Source organism: Hemitrygon akajei, chromosome 21, assembly GCF_048418815.1.
Source record: "Hemitrygon akajei chromosome 21, sHemAka1.3, whole genome shotgun sequence".
NCBI classification, from domain to species: domain Eukaryota; kingdom Metazoa; phylum Chordata; class Chondrichthyes; order Myliobatiformes; family Dasyatidae; genus Hemitrygon; species Hemitrygon akajei.
The window spans coordinates 69,562,735-69,568,734 of NC_133144.1; positions in this window are offsets into that span (position 1 = coordinate 69,562,735).

A 6,000-nucleotide genomic window follows, 5' to 3' on the forward strand; every position below is an offset into this window, starting at 1 on the left:
GAGAAAAATTAAGTGAATGGAAAAGAACAAATAAATTGTTCAGTGGGATGTTGGCTCCAGAAAAGAATTAATCATTAAGTACATCAAAATTAATGTTGGCCGAGCCAGTAATGGGAGGCAGTATAAGATCCAGAGTTATCAAAGGCACACACAAGGCAGACTGAAGCCCAATGCCAAGACTGATCAAGGAAATAACAGAAAAAAACCCACAAATTCCTCATGGAAGCAGCTGGCTGGGAAGGTGGGGGGATGAAGAGATATGAATGCAGCAAATAAGTCACTGGAGGATACATGTTGTCTAACATTTCAGTCAGTGCACAGAAATGGGACAGCCAGTCCACCATGTCCATGATCATCACTTGCACTAATCTCATGTACCAGAGTACCACGTCCTTGGTGATACATCTCAACTGATATGATTCAAGCAGCGTGTTCCAAATCCCAACCCACCTCTAGTTGAAAAAATTCCCCAGATCCCTTATAAAATCTTCTTCTCACTTCCTACGTCCTCTATAATTTTATACTCTCTACCAAAGAGATACTTCCCATTATATACACCTGTTATATCTTTGTACCCGTTACCCAGGATTACAGTGTCGCAGCCAGTAAGAACACATGCTTGAGTCTGGGGGTCAGAAGTATATTCAGAAGATTCAACAGATGCAATTCTGCCAATGTGGATATGGACATCTTCAAGTCTCATTAGACAGAAATGTATGGCAAGGCAAAGAGAATCAGTTACACAAATATACCATCTCTGCTGTGCAAATTTCTTTATTGGTCACTGTCAAGCTAAAGGCACATGACATGGACGAAGATAATAATACAAGGTTAATGATATATTCTAATCATTCATTTTATTTTAATTCCCACAAACCCCTTGTTATTTGTACTAGAATAATGTTCCAACCTAATCATAAGATGCAGTGGGTGTGTCCTAAACCAGATCTTCATTGGCATCAATATCGCAGCACAGAAATCCCACGCCAGGGTACTTAAGCACAAGCCTTAAACAATAATCTTTATTGTTTACACACATCTTCCCTTAAATTATAAGTCGGATTCAGGCAAACCTGGATTTCCACAGATCCTTTCCAAGAAGACCCAAGCAAATTATTCGGAGTGTGTGGTTCAGAACATTTCACATCATGTTATTCCTCATTCAGACACACACAACAGTAACACTGAGTATTGAAAATAAAATTTAACTTCAGGCCCTGCAGTATCCTCACTCCCAGAAAGAGCAGCAACTAGTAGCAGTGTACGATTACACAGTACAGTATGTTAACTTAAATGAATGTAAATAATCGACAGTGAAATTGCAACGACAGAAAGTGGAATGCATTTACCAATTTACATTTGTTCTGCTGTGCTGTTGCTCACTGCAGCTAATTATTAGAGCTGTTAAAATAGTTGCTTACGAGGACCACAGAGCTCCTCCCATACCTCGCAAAGATCAGCCCTCTCCTGCCACTGAAATTCTCAGGGCAATGAAAGCTGCAACACAACTCTAATCAAATGCACATCTCTTCAGTAATGAAAAGAATGGTGAGTTTCCTTTCTATTCTGTAATTCCTCAACCCATTCAGTTCTCATGTACTGACAGGTTTCAAGGTTTTATTTTTATTGAAATACAGCACAGACCCTCAGGGGTCTTTGAACAGTGCCAACCAGCAACCCCCAATTGAACCCTAGCCTAATCACTGGACAACTTACAATGACCAAATTAACCAACCAACTGGTACATCTTTGGACTGTGGGAGGAAACTGGCGTGCCTAGAGGAAATCCACATGGTCACAGGGAGACGTAAAACTCCTTACAGACAGCAGCAGGGGTTGAACTCAGATCGCTGGTACTGTAAAGCATTGTGCTAATCACTACACTACTGTGCCATGCAATGCAATATGTCCAAAACACTAGACTTTAAAATATTGAATTTTAGCTTCCAGGATTTTATTATTGGTATTCAATTTACAAAATAGTTACAAGTAGATTAATTATGATGTTAGACTCATCCCCAGATTTAAATTTTGCTTGTGGGTCATTTCTGCTGCCACTGCAAAGAGCCACGGGAAAAATATCAAAGTTTCACGGCAATAGACCTCGACCTGGCATCAGAAGGCAGTCATCCTTGCACTATTCTCAAAACCAATAAAAACGTAGAGAATGAATCTTCAGTAAATGTTAAATGGGGATGTGCCTGCTTTAGCTGCTGTACAGTGCTTTCTTCTTTTCACAACCACAAACCACCCTGAAAGGTGGACAAGAAGTAGGGTACAGACATTAAAACTGGGGGAAACTGTCTGAAAATAGTGCCCTCCACTATGAAGCTGGTCTCACTTGAGCTGTGCTACAGACTTATTCCTGACAATCTCCTCCACAATGATGGGTTTTATGTTATTCTCTGTAGTGACCTGACACATTTAGGTGACAAACTCGTCAAGGATGTGTAAAAAGAGCTACCTTTTAATCAAGAAGGCAATCAAGATTTTAAAAGCAGAGTTTCACGGCAGCTTCTCTCAAGTTGAGGTGCAACCAGTCAGCAAGAGGCAGTGTATAAAAAGAGTTACCTTTCAGTTCAAGATTTAAAAAGCCAAATTTTGCGGCAGCATTCTCAGAGTTGGGTAACCAACATTAGGGCACACAAAAGGAGCTACCTTTTAATCACAATAGCTATTGAGATTTTAAAAGCAGAGTTTCATTGAAGTTTTTCCAAGTTGTAGAGTGTCTAACTTAGGGAGTAAGAGGGATTCATTAGAAAGGACCAATAAAAATAACAACTGCAAGCAGAGCAGCAATTCTTTGTGACTGTGCCAGCCTTTCGAATAGTTTAGGCTCATCAGGCTTGTAAATTACTGTCTTCTTATTTGTTCATTCTTCATCTGTTAGGGCATAGTAATTTGGTCACCCCTAGATAGCAAGAGACAGGTAACTGACTGACATTTTAATCAAATTAGCAGAGGTGACATAAGAGTCGTAAGGTGTTGAAATATTGTAAATAGAACTAAGGAACTGCAAGGGTAAAAAGACCTTGATGAGAGTTATATATAGGCCCCCAAACAGCAGTAAGGATGTGGTCAACAGATGACAACCGGAGATGGAGAATGGATGCCAAAAGGGCAATATTACAATAGTGACGGGGGATTTCAATATGCAGGTAGACTGGGAAAGTCAGGTTGGTGCAGAATCCCAGAAATTTCTAGAATGCCTAGGCTTGTTAGAGTAGCTTGTGGTTGAGCCCACTAGGGGATCAACTAGACTGGATTGTGTGTTGAGCATCGAACCAGAATTGATTTCAGAGCTCAAGGGAAAATAACTTAGGACCAAGAAATAATAATATAACCAAATTCACTCTGAAATTTCAGAAGCTAAAGCCAGATGTATCAATATCAGATATATCAATATCAATTTACAGTGGAGTAAAAGGAATTACAGAGGCAGGAGAGAGGAGTTAGCCAGAATTGACTGGAAAAGAACACTGGCAGGGATAACAGCAAAGAAGAAATGGCTGTAATTTCTGGAAGCAATTTGGAAAGCACAGGATATATACATCCCAAAGAGGAAGAAGCATTCTAAAGGCAAGTTGACACAACTGTGGCTAACTAAAAAAGTCTAATGTAAAGGTGGAACACGTAAACTAGCCAAAAATATTAAAGAGAATACCAAACATTTCTTCAGAAATGAAGTGTGAAAGAGAGGCAAGAATGGTCATCAGACTGCTGGAAAATGATGTTGGAGAGGTAATGGGGGACAAGGAAACAATGGGCAAACTGAATAAGTATTTTGCATCAGTCTTCCATGTGTAAGACACTAGAAGTATGGTGGAAGTTCCAGGTGTCAGGGTCATTAAGTGTGTGCAGTTAACATTACTACGGAGGAGGTTTGTAGAAAACAGAAAAGTTCCATGCACTTATCCAAGTCTCTTAAAAGACCCTATTGTATCCGCATCCACCACAATCACTGAAGTTGACTGATAAGGATGAGCTCTCAGGGTACTTGCAGGCACATGATAAAATAGGTTGTAGTCAGCATGATTTCCTCAAGGGAAAGCCTTGCCTGACAAATCTGTAATTCCATAAGCAGGATAGACAAAGGAGAATCTGTTGATGTACTGTACTTGGATTTTCGAAAGGCCTTAACAAGGTGTCACACGAGGCTGATCAACAAGCTACGAGCCCATGGTATTACAGGAAAAACTCTAGCATGGATAAAGCAGTGGCTGATTGTCAGGAGGCAAAGAGTGAAAATAAAGGGAGCCTTTTCTGGTCAGCTGCCGGACACTCGTGGTGTTGTGGCCTGTATTGGGACCGATGCTTTTTACATCTTATATCAATGATTTGGATGATTGAATTGATGGGCTTGTTGCAAAGTTTGCAAACGATACAAAGATAGGTGGAGGGGCAGGTGGTTTGTGGAAGTAGAGAAGCAATCGGACTTAAGACAGATTAGGAGAATGGGCAAAGAAATGGCAGATGGAATACCATGTCAAGAAATGTAGTCATGCAAACACGAGGAAATCTGCAGATGCTGGAAATTCAAACAACAACACACACAAAATGCTGGTAGAACACAGCAGGCTAGGCAGCATCTATAGGGAGAAGCGATGTCGACGTTTCAGGCCGAGACCCTTCGTCAGGACTAACTGAAAGGAAAGATAGTAAGAGATTTGAAAGTAGAGGGGGGAGGGGGAAATGCGAAATGATAGGAGTAGACCGGAGGGGGTGGGATGAAGCTAAGAGCTGGAAAGGTGATTGGCGAAAGTGATACAGAGCTGGAGAAGGGAAAGGATCATGGGACGGGAGGCCTCAGGAGAAAGAAGGGGGGTGGGAAGCACCAGAGGGAGATGGAGAACAGGCAAACAACTAAATATGTCAAGGATGGGGTAAGAAGGGGAGGAGGGGCATTAACGGAAGTTAGAGAAGTCAATGTTCATGCCATCAGATTGGAGGCTATCCAGCCGGTATATAAGGTGTTGTTCCTCCAACCTGAGTTTGGATTCATTTTGACAATAGAGGAGGCCATGGATAGACATATCAGAATGGGAATGGGATGTGGAATTAAAATGTGTGGCCACTGGGAGATCCTGCTTTTTCTAGCGGACCGAGCGTAGGTGTTCCACGAAACGGTCTCCCAGTCTGCGTTGGGTCTCGCCAATATATAAAAGGCCACACCGGGAGCACCGGACGCAGTATACCACACCAGCCGACTCACAGGTGAAGTGTCACCTCACCTGAAAGGACTGTTTGGGGCCCTGAATGGTGGTGAGGGAGAAAGTGTAAGGGCAGGTGTAGCACTTGTTCCGTTTACAAGGATAAGTGCCAGGAGGGAGATCGGTGGGAAGGGATGGGGGGGACGAGTGGACAAGGGAGTCACGTAGGGAGTGATCCCTGCGAAAAGCAGAAAGGAGGAGGGGAGGGAAAAATGTGTTTGGTAGTGGGATCCCGTTGGAGGTGGCGGAAGTTACGGAGAATTATATGTTGGTCCTGGAGGCTGGTGGAGTGGTAGGTAAGGACAAGGGGAACCCTATCCCGAGTGGGGTGGCGGGTGGATGGGGTGAGGGCAGATGTGTGGGAAATGGGAGAGATGCGTTTGAGAGCAGAGTTGATGGTGGACGAAGGGAAGCCCCTTTGCTTAAAAAAGGAAGACATCTCCTTCGTCCCAGAAAGAAAAGCCTCATCCTGAGAGCAGATGTGGCGGAGACGCATGCACTCTAGTAAAAGAAATGAAAGAGTTGATTATTTTCTAAACGGAGAGAAAATACAGAAATCTGAAGTGCAACAGACTTGGGAGTCCTTGTGCAGGATTCCCTAAAGGTTAATTTGCAGGTTGAGTCTGTGAGCTAGGCAAATGCGATGTTAGCATTCATTGCAAAAGAAATAGAATACAAAAGCAAGGAGAGAATGTTAAGACTTTATACAGCACTGGTTAAGGCCCCACTTTGGGTATTGCAGAAGTTTTAGAAAGAATGCGCTGAAACTGGAGAAGGTTCAAAGGAGGCT